This window comes from Callithrix jacchus, chromosome 14 (genome assembly GCF_049354715.1).
Source record: "Callithrix jacchus isolate 240 chromosome 14, calJac240_pri, whole genome shotgun sequence".
In the NCBI taxonomy this organism is placed as follows: Eukaryota; Metazoa; Chordata; class Mammalia; order Primates; family Cebidae; genus Callithrix; species Callithrix jacchus.
In genome coordinates this window covers 49,573,684-49,584,741 of record NC_133515.1, presented here as the reverse complement: position 1 = coordinate 49,584,741, position 11,058 = coordinate 49,573,684, and the positions used below count along the sequence as shown (strand labels likewise).

At 48.1% G+C, this 11,058-nt stretch overlaps 1 long non-coding RNA gene across 1 annotated transcript; it reads left to right on the top strand.

Moving 5' to 3' along the window:
* Positions 1–2,510: 2,510 nt before the first annotated feature.
* On the top strand, positions 2,511–9,304 carry LOC128929621 (uncharacterized). The gene is made up of 2 exons (XR_008476365.2): positions 2,511–2,581; positions 6,925–9,304. It is a non-coding gene; the product is annotated as an uncharacterized LOC128929621 (long non-coding RNA).
* The last annotated feature ends 1,754 nt before the right edge of the window (positions 9,305–11,058 follow it).

Here is an 11,058-nt window from a genome sequence, read left to right as displayed (position 1 = left end):
TCCTCTGCCCCACCATGCTCACATTTCTAAAATGACTCCCCTGTTCACTGCTGAAGCCTCTGCCTTTGCTGAAATAGATGAAATGGCCCTTTTCAAGGTCCCAGTGACTGCCCTGTTCCACATCCAGTGGTCATGCTTTTGTCCTAGTCTTTCCCCCTCCCACTCCCTCCTGCTGGACCCCTGCTTGCCTCCTGGGCCAGCCCCTCTCCTGGTTCCCCTTCTCACTCCCACCATGTCTGCCCAGTCCCCTCCACCAGCTTTTAATAGACTGGGCAGCCCAGGATTTGGTTCCAGCCTCTGCCCTCCTTAGTCTCCTCTACCTGAGGCATCTCATCCTTGTCTGAGGATTGAAATGTCCTCTTTATGCTGTTGACTCCCAAATGTCACTCACCAACCCAGACCTCTCCAGTGCAAGAGTGGCTCACATAACTCTCTGCCTATGTGGCTTCTCCCCATTCAGTGTCTTATGAGTCCCCAAGTCTAACCCATCCAAATGAGACACAGCTGCTTGTCAGATGTTACACACGTGCTTGGTGTGAGGGGCCCTGCCAGTGACATGCACACTCATATATGCATACACACACTCATGCACATGCACGTGCATGTGGCATCAATGTCCATGTTGGACAGTAGGGACAGTAGGCATTTCTGAGCATTTGGGAATTAAATAAATTTATTATTGCTGCTTTTGTTCTAGGTGACGCTGCCTGCTGATAAAATCTGTGTGTGTGTGTGTGTGTGTGTGTGTGTGTGTGTGTGTGTGTGACCTGGAATTCTATTCCCACTTACCGTGTATCCAGTATCCTGACAGGCAGCTGTGTGTCATTTTTCCTGACCTAATTACTATTGAACTGCCTTTTCCTATTGGTTCTGTGACACTTTGAATCACTGCCCCCCAGCACCTCAACACCAACAAAAGTCCACATCCCACATATTTCCTGGAATGCTAGGAAACGCTCTCTACACTATGATGACTGTTTGCTGGGACTGTAGGGCCAGCCAGGTTATACCCTTTCAGATAGGGATGAAAATAGAGTTTCTCCCTGAAGGAAAGAGATGTTTCACTGTCTTTCAATCCAGAAAAATTGATTGTGGGCCTTAGATATAAGCAAGGTAAACCATGATCCCTCTCTGTGTTCATGGTGTCAATCAAAGCCTGGAGAAATTGAAGATGTCAGTAGTACGCTGGTCCCTGAGTTACATGAACATAAAACAATATTTGAAAGCTCTTTTTGCTTAAGTCAATTTACTCATGAGTCCAGTCCCATCCTGCTGTTCCCTAAGGTTCTGAACTCCTCAATCATGAATGCTTGTATTCAGGGGACACTGGTATAAGAGTACACACAAGAGGGGAACGTGCAGCTCTGGCCAGAGGTTCTCAATTGTGCTACATGTTGGAATCACCTGGAGGGCTTTAAAAAGTGCTGATGACTGAGACCTTACCCAGAAACTCTGATTTACTTTGTCTGGGGCGTGGTCTGGTCATTGATAGTTTAGCGAAATCTCCTAGGTGATTCTAATGCACATTCACGATTGAGAGCCCTACTCTGGACCATGCTGGCACTAACTTTACAAGGTTCTTTTCTTCACCACATGCTGATTTCCAGCAGTATAATTTCAGCTTCAGAGGGAAGCTTGGGCTCGCGACCATCAGAGGGTACTGCCTCATCATGTGCAGTGTAGGGCTATGTTTCCCCTGAGAGACAGTTATTTGAGGACTGGGGCCATGTCATTGCATTTGTTTCTCATATCTAGTACATCATGGGAGCTCAATACATGATAGCTCAGTGAATGGATGAACATGAAGCAAGATGAAGTAGACAGTTGCCCCAGTCTGTCCCCATGCCCTCAAGTTCACCTTCTGAGGCTGCGTCTGCAGCGGCATGTCAGTGTGCACTCTGTATCACAGTCCATTCCGAGCTTGAGTCTCCGAGGTTCCATGTAGGGCACTCCATGTGGGATAGTTCTCCATGCTCCCATTGTTCTGCTGCTGCCTCCCCCAACAGGGCAGGGAAACTCACCACAATAGGCTGGTTTCCTATTTGCGATGGTGAGAGACTGTCACCACAAGGTGTTTCAACTAGCCACTCCACGCCTGCTCTCCCACTGGTGTAGGAATGTGGCACCCTGAACACTGGAGGGTCTGGAACCTAATGGGTGGTTCTGAGAAGGCGTTATGGATGGCTTCCCTTTGAGATGTGTCAGTGGTTTGACATTGTCACCTGTCAATCTCTGAGTCTTAGGGTGACATCACTTAGCTGGGAACTCTGGGAGTGGTGGCTATTGGTGCCAGCATTGTTGGTGCTTTGCCTGTTTGGCTCAGTTCCTATTCTGAATCCTTCATGATGGGGTGTTTTAACCAGGGACTCATACACGGCTCTTGGGGAGGGAGATGTGGCCTCCTGAAATCACATGTCAGTATGTTCCAATACACTCTATGCACATTTCTCTAAAGAGAGAGAAACTCTGAATTTTAATGAGATTCTTAAAGTTGTCCATGACCACAAAAGGTTTGACTCATCTACCTCTCTCTGTCTTTCCCAGTTTTGACTTTCTGCTGTTCCCAGAAGGCCTTGAGAGGGTGAGTTCTAACGTCATTCTGCCACAAAGATCTGGAATGGGGTTGTCTAGGTTCAAGGGGCCTGTGCATGTAGAACAGGACTATGAATTAGTTGGTTTTCTGAAAACTTAGAAGGTAAAGGGGAGTATTATTAGTGGTCATCCTTCACCTTCCAACATGGACATTGATGCCACGTGCACGAGTGTGTGTATGCATATATGAGTGTGCATGTCACTGGCAGGGCCCCTCACACCAAGCACGTGTGTAACTACTGACAAGCAGCTGTGTCTAATTTTTTCTTGGCTTATTCTGGTTGAATGGCCAAAGGTTTCCTGGGTTTTGTGATGCTTGTGCAAAATAGTCAGACTGGCCTCAGAGCAGTGGCGTGTGCCAACTTCCTGCCCTCCTTGAACTACTCACACAACCCCCTGTTTCATCCCTTTCTCCAGGGTGGATTCTGTTTATTTGCAGCAAGATGCATGTGGTGTTGCCTCCTCCTTCCTGGTACTCTGAGAGCACTCTCTGAGGCTGGGCGCCACCCCAACCTGTGTGTGCCTCACTGGGAAGCAGCTGGGAGTGAAGGGAAGCCTTGTCTTCCCTCTGGCAGAGGCAGCAGCCCATGGAGCAGGTAGCTAGCCCCGTGCAAACTCGGCCCCATTCTCTGTGGCAGTGGAAAGAGTGACAAGCATGGGCTTTAAACTGGGAAGCCAGTTTGGGGACTGCTAAGGCTCTAATAAGGCAGACTCAGAGAGAGCTACAGTGATCACGCCCAGGACTGAGTAATGCCAGCGTCAGCGTGGGCTGGCCGGCAAACACAGAGTCAAACCTGCTTGTTCGCTGGCTAGCCTCGGACTTGGCCCACAGCCGTTCCAGGCAGAGCAGAACACATGGCAGCTGTGCTCCCTGCCCTCCCTGATGGCATGATTTCCAGCCTCCTTTTCCACTGCCTTCTCCCGCATAGTCTTGTATTTCCTCCTGGAGAATATTTCTCCCTCAGGCAGGGGAGCCTCCCTCATCAGGCTCTTGGTGCTGGCATAGTAAAAAAAAGCAGAATGCACCAGGGAGCACTTGTCTCTGTGAATGCTGTGCTCTGACATGAGGGCAGTAGCTCCAGTGTGAGGAACGTGGATCTCCTCAGCTTTGCTGTTAACTTGATTGAGGGGGCCCGAACTTTTGGGCCTCTCTCCTTGCCCAGATTTTTCTATGTGTAAACCCCATGCACATATGAGCACGTACTTAAGTGCATATGGTACTGTATCTGATGCCTGCCCTCAGAACCAAAATATGTGTAAAAACCTTGTCTGCACACAAGAATAATGATAATTATTTTGAAACAGTAGCTGATATTTATTGAGCACAAACATGCTGGATGCCTTGCTATCTATTTAATGTGAATTATCCATTTTAATTTTCACACTACACATGAAGTAGGTACTCCTGTTATATTTTACAGAGGAAAGTGAGGCTCACCAAAGTTAAGTAACTTGCTCAAGGTCACACAGTAAGTGGTGGAGCTGAGCATCAAATCCAAGTTCATCTCTACAGCTGTGCACATAACCATCATCAGGAACTGACCCCGTGAGGACGTCAAGGCATATGTATGAGCAGCCCGGGAGCGGTCCCAACAGCAGGCGACACAGGAATTCCAGAGAATAAAAAAGCTGGTGATAAGAGGAAGGCAAAGGAACAGAGTGGGAAGGAGAAATGTGTGACAGTTCTGAAAAAGAACACCTTTAACTCTGCTGTGAAAATCTGTTAGTTCCACTTAAAGCGTGATATTGAGAAGGCTTATAGGGGATGCCCGTAATAATCTCAAAACTATACCCAATCTCCCCACTCTTTCAGATCCTCCCTGCTGCCAGTGTCAGAGCCCCTTGTCATCTGCTGCCAGCCCCAGCCCATGCCAGCTGATTTCCCAGGGAGAGGCTCTGGCTGCCCTTTGCCTCCACGCTGTCAGTGCCCCCAGCCAGATCCACTCAAATCCCTCCCCACAGCCCACCCTGCCAGCTGGGGGAGCTTTGCTTGGAACAACCTGCTCCTGTGGCTTCCTAAGAGTCCTGTCCTCAGGCTAACAGAGCCACTTATATCCTTTAGGAGCAGGAAGGCTGGGAAACTATAACCCCCAAGGCCACCTGGGGTCAGTGATTGACAGCCATATGACACTCAGCTCCCTTGCCTCAAGGTGGAAGAAACTCTAAGGTGTCATTTCTACTCCAGAGCTCCTCAGCAGCTGGGCTGCTGCCGATTTCACCTGAGGTGGCACCCTTGCTTTCCTTTTCTGTCCCACTCTCCACATTCCCTTGTGATTTCTCATGGGAGCATGGCCGTCATAACCTCATGTGTACAAACCCTTATCTCAGGGCCACCTCCTGGAAGCAGACTGAGTCTAGTGTGGCTGTGAAGTTCCACAGACATATTCAAGGAGTCTGAATGGACTTGAACTGACGAGGCACCATGCTAGCCAGAGAATCTGGGGCCTTCACTGAGTCAAAGAACCCCTGAAGGAAGAGGGAGCGATTTCAGAGGGCAGGGAAGTAGCTGGCTCTCACTCCCTCCGGGGGAAGGCCTACTGCGCTCAGCTCAGCGAGTTGGATGGCAGTCAGCATGAAAGGGGGAGCGTCCTCACTCCCAGACAGGACTGCAGCCCTCACCCCTTGCTCATTCCCGTATCACAAGCACAGGAGAGGCTTGAATTCATGAGGAAGGAGGAACAGAGGAGGGGACTGCTGGCTCCTAAAGGATAAGTAAAAGGGGAGGAAGTTCCGGGGGTCAGGGGGGAACAGACTGAGCAATGAAGAGCAGGTCCTCTTGGGCCTTCTGTCCCTCGTTGGAGCTAGACCTGGGGTCACAGCCTTGCAGCCCCCTCACTGAGTCTGACCCCTCTAGTGCCCCTAAAGAGCCTTCACCGCCTGCCTAGAGCAGCCACTGAATGTGAGCCCTTTCTTCCTTCAGTGACTCCTACTCCCTTAAACCACAGCAGACTAAGGTGAGAGTAGGTTGTGATTTTCACGAGATTACCGCGGAGCTGTGCTCCCCAGAGCTAAAGTAAGGATGCTCTCAGGAGACCAACAGAACACAGACCTCTCTCTCCGTGGACATTCCGTTCAACCCCTATACATATATGCTTGGGTGCGCACGCACACACACGCACACACACACACGCACACACGCACACACCTGTATTCTCTCTTCTGTGCATTGACCCCAGTCTCAGACTCCAGGGTTCATGGATTTTCCTGGTTGAGTAAGAACTGACTGGCACCTGACAGAGCTAACCATCAGCTCAGGTCACGGGAAAAGTGGTGGGGTTACAAGAAGAAAAGTGAAGCACCGCAGGACCTTGAGACCTGCCTGACAGCAATGAGCCACTCCCCTGCTGGAGTCATTGCCACTCTCTCTCCATGCCTGCATAGAAAGAGTGACCTGCGTCCTGGGGAATGCAGGTACCTCCCTCCACAGCCTTGTCCCAGGAAAACAGCTGTTCTACCTCTGGGAAGAAGGAGTCCCCTCTGGCCCTGCAGGGATGCCATCTCCTGCCTTCTTCCTTATTCCCAAACCTGTGGCAATTCTCCTTCCCGGTGTGATGCCAGGCATGGTCTTTGCTGGCAGCCATTCTCCACTCGTGGGTGTTCACCCATCATGAACCAGGAATGTGCTTCCTTCTGTCAGCACAGAATAGTCCTTGTATGGAAACACACAATTTCTCCTCCCACTGTCAGAACTTCCACTGATACCTCTCCCCACAACCAAGCTCAGGCCTCAAAGTAGGCTAAGCAAATCTTCAGCGGGGAATGTAGAGTTCCTAGGTTATATTTCCCTCGATTCGGGGAAAAGCAACGAATTTGTATTCTCTCAGTAATAATTCAATCAACCCTCAGGGCTACCATGGGCAGTGGTGTTGGTTGCACCCTGCACAAACATGCCCCACTGAGGGGATGAGTGGAGGCTGAAACTCAGCTAGAGCTCACGTGCCACACTGTGCACTCTGGTATGGGACTGCATCCATTTAAAGTTTGTACAGAAGCACTCCTTGTTCACTGGGCTAGGTACCCAGAAGGGGCACCTTTTCCTAAGGCATGCGAAGCTCACTATGGGCTAGCCTCTCCCTGCCAACCTTGCTTCTCTCACCTTCTGTCTTTGCCCATTCTTACAAGGCAACTTGTGTCCCCTTTCACCTCCTCCTCTTCTGTCTGAGGACAGTCTGAGACCCACAGACTGTCACTGCAATTGAGAAATAGCGCCCATGTGCCTTTTGAGTTCCTATCCTCGATGGACAGCCACCCCAGTCATACTGGGCAGAGCTGTCAAGGCTGGTTTGCTGGTCCCTTCCTGATCTTCCTGTCTTCCTTCTTTTCCTCCTATAGTGTCCAGCAAGACCATCTCTCATGAAGCTTTCTCCTGAGATGACAGAGTCACAGGAGGTAAGCAAAGACTAACCTGAAAAGATCCCTCTAGCCCTGTCCTGCTCCTGCTATAGCCTCAGGCAATGGCAGGTGGAGCTGGTTGCCAGGCATGGCTCCAGTGCCCCCTTGCTCTCTTCTATGAAAGATTTCTCTTCACTTGTAGCATTGGATCTTCTGCCAGGCTGTGAGCTGGAACTAAGCATCCCAGCTGGGGGCACTGCTCAGCACAGAGAGGAGATGAAGCAAAGTTTGCAGAAGGTGGCTGCTGGGGCAAATGGCCTGCACTGGCTTCTGATGTGGTGGAGGGTGTCACTGCATATCCCAGACAGATTCTCCATGCTCCTTTACCCCCCTTTGCAACTTCCCTCCTCAGCTGTTTGCAGGAAGCAGCAATTAAGAGTATGGCTTGTGTTGTTGGAAGTCCTCGAGCTTAACTCTGAAGCCCTTGGCTGGGCAGACCTCCTGTGGGTCCTTGTGAGGGGTGGGGGCTGGGTAGAAAATGTAGAGCCAGTTTGGTTCTCCAGGTGGGGCCCATCTCACATCCCAGGCTTCACCTGTAGCACAGGAGGGGCCAGGTCTGCTCATCTTCATGTGTGCCCTGATTTGGGGACTCTGCCAAGCTCATAGCCAGGGCTCAGCTTGTACCAGTGTCATATTGGGGGTGTGAGCACAGCCTAGTAGGGTGGGAGGCAGGGCTCAAATAGACCCAGACCATGGCTTGTAAATATCATGCTCCACTAAGAGGAATCAGGGGACCCTGGAAAAATAGCCAATTCTAGGGCTGGAGCAGAGATACATGAGCGTGGAATACCTTGGCAGTGAGCCAGGTAGTACTCAAAGCATGACAGGAACATGTCAAAGGGACAGAGCAGCCAGCTTTAGGGAGTTCCCACTGGCTGTGTCTGGGACAATTCGAGCATCAAAATAATGATAATAATGGATTCTAGTCCATTTACTATGACAGGAATCTCACAGCCCATACTGGTAAAATAAATGAATATGAATAAATTGAATGTTCAGTGAAAAACAGGACATTTACATAATCTCAAAGTATTTCCCTGCAAAATACTTAATTACAAAAGGGAAAATAATAATTTACAGTGGAGAAACTGGCAGATACCACCTTAATTAAGTGACCAAAGTCAACCTCACCAGTTATGGGACAAATAGAAGTCATGTGCCACTTGGTAAAATCAGCGTCAAGAGCACAGGAGGACTGTTGTAATGTGACTGTTTGTGTGGAAACACGAGACTACAAATTCTACACAATGAGGGGCCTGCGATTGCCAAAACTGTCAAGGTTCTGAAAATCAAGGAAACGCTGGAAAAACTGTTTCAGACCAAATGAAGAAGACAAAGGAGACTTGCCTGTTAAGTGCAGTGTGTGATCCTGGCCTCAATCCTTTTACTTCAACATATTTGGGACTGCTACACAACTTGAATTTGTCCAGGAATTAGAAGGATAGTTATATTAGTCTGTTCTTAGACTGCTATAAAGAACTACCTGATACTTCTTTATGAAGAAGAGAGGTTTTGTTAACTCACAGTTCTGCAGGCTTAACGGGAAGCACAGGTGGGAGGCCTCAGGAGATTCACAATCATGGTGGAAGGTAAAGGGGAAGAAAGCACATCTTCGCAATGGCAGACCCTGGAGCAGGGGGAGTGGGGGGATGTGCCACACTTTTAAACCATCAGCTCTCATAAGAACGACCTCTCAACCACGAGAACAGCATGCAGGAAACTGCCCCCATAATCCAATCACCTCCCTCCAGGTCCCTCCCTTGACACGTAGGGATTACAATTCGAGATGAGGTTTGGGTGGAGACACAGAGTCGAACCACATCAGTAGCGATATATCAATCTTAATGTATAGATTTCAATGGTGGTTTGTGGTTATGTCAAAGAATATCCTTATTCGTAGGAACACAATAAAGTATTCGGAGGTCATGGGCATTATGGGGCAAATGTGCTCAGTTGTTTTAGGGTAAAACAGTGCTGCTCTTAACAAACGTTCTGTGCATTTGAGATTGTTTCACAGAGTTTTAAAATCTGTTAATTAATGAAATGAAACCTGTACCTACAATTAAATTCAGAATTGAGACAGCTATTTCCACAGAAGCTTAAGTGTAAAGAAGTTAGAAGCTTTATGTGGATTCAAACTCAAAATCCGAATAATATAAAAATAGCAATGATATTAGATAGCTTGAAGTGTTATTCAGATTAAAAATAGTCATGAGATTGTGAGGGCTGAAACGTGTCTTTTATTTACTGTTACTGCATTCTCAGCAGAGAGTTTGGCATTAATAAATATTTGTTAAATAAATGAATAATATGTGGCAAATAATAAGCCCCAATATATGGTAATATTTTAACTGTTGTTGCTACTTATAAGGATGCAAGTCAACCATGTGAGGCTGCCAGAATGTTGGTCTTAGGGTGGTGCAAGGTAGGCAGTAGCTCAGACACATACTGCAATCGTCCTGCCTAATCTGGACCATCGTGCTCAGTTCCAAGTGCAACACTTTAAGGTGTATCAGATTTAATTGATCTTCACTGCAAATAACAGGATACTTGATTTACAATGTCTTAAGTGCAGGTTTCATCTTCTCATTACACCAAAAGTCTGGAAGAAGGAAGCTGGTGGTGGCAATTATCACTTCAATAACGTCATCGCCTGAGTCTCTGAGATATCTTTTGCCCCTCCCTCATGGTGATAAGATGGCTACCTAAGCTCCAGGCATCTGATCCGCTTTCAAGGGGGCAAGAAAAGGTGAAGAGACTGTGCTAGTAGCATCTATCACTACAATTCACTACAATTAAAAAGGCAAAAACTTCCTCATATGCCCCTCACTAGGTCTCTGCTTATGTGTGAATGGCTAGAACTGGGTCACATGGCCACCCCTAGTTACAGGGAAGATTGGGAAAGGCAATGTTTTGTTTTTCATTCTTTACATTGGGAGTAGCCAAAGCAAAAGAATTGCAGACATTTGTTGAACTGGCTGATGAACAGTATCTGCCATAGGTGGACACCAAACAAAACATGTCCCGAGAAACACAATTGGGATGCTGAGGGGTGTAGAGGTCGGGTTGGTGGAAGGAGCTGAAGATGCTTGAACTGAAACAAAAACAAATGAGGAGGATGTAGCAGTCACCTTATAGACCTGTCACACGGAAAAGGAATTTGCTTTCTCTGCACTGATAAAGAAGACGAAAGTAAGACAACAGGTGGGAGGTATAGAAGGGGCCCCTGGTCGTCAGCTGGCCCTCCTTCACATGGCTGCTTTGTGAGGGACTGAGAGACCCTTGTCTGGGAGTGGCCGGCAGTGGTTGGACATCCTCCATGGCATGGGGGACTAGTGTGAAGAAGCTCTAGGATGCCTTCCAAAGCCCAGATTCACAGACTTTTCGGTGACCCAGTCAGAAGCCAGGCCCATGGAAAAGTGGGTTGGGTTCTCACTGTGCTTTGTTTTCAACAGCTTCTTGGTAAAAGAGGGCATCTTTCTTCTGAAGTCAAAGCACTCATTTATTTCTTTAGTCACATCCTACTGGGATTCTTCCTTCCTGCACATAGCTTCAGGGGTGTTTTATCTGCTCTTTCACTTGAACTTGTGCATAACTGAAGACAGAGCGGTACCTCCTAACTGATGAATGCAACAGACACTTTATGCTGGGCAGAGGGTTAGAGCAGAAAGAGTGGCATTTTGACCCTGGGCTTGAGTTGTCCTTAGAGAGGAAGGTAATGCACTATCTGCCTGACTCGAGCAGTTGTAGGACCAAGTGTCGTTGAGTGCTTTGAAAGTCTTCACGTGCAGAACTAATGACAGCTATTAAATAGATATGGTTATTCTGTTTTCCGTCCTGTCACAGAGAAAGTATCATATACCTGGATTCCCAACTGGAGAACCTTTAAATTGGTGAAAAAGTCTATCTCTACACAACAAGTGTTTGCTCTTCATTGGGCCTCCACTAGCAGTTGTTTGAATGTTTCATGAGTTTTGCTTTGGGCCTTCTAAATTGGCAGTGATTTTTCAGCTTTTGTCTCCAGAGGCTTGCTCCAAAAAGATCAGTCTGTAGTTGGTTCTTCCCCAGCCCTTG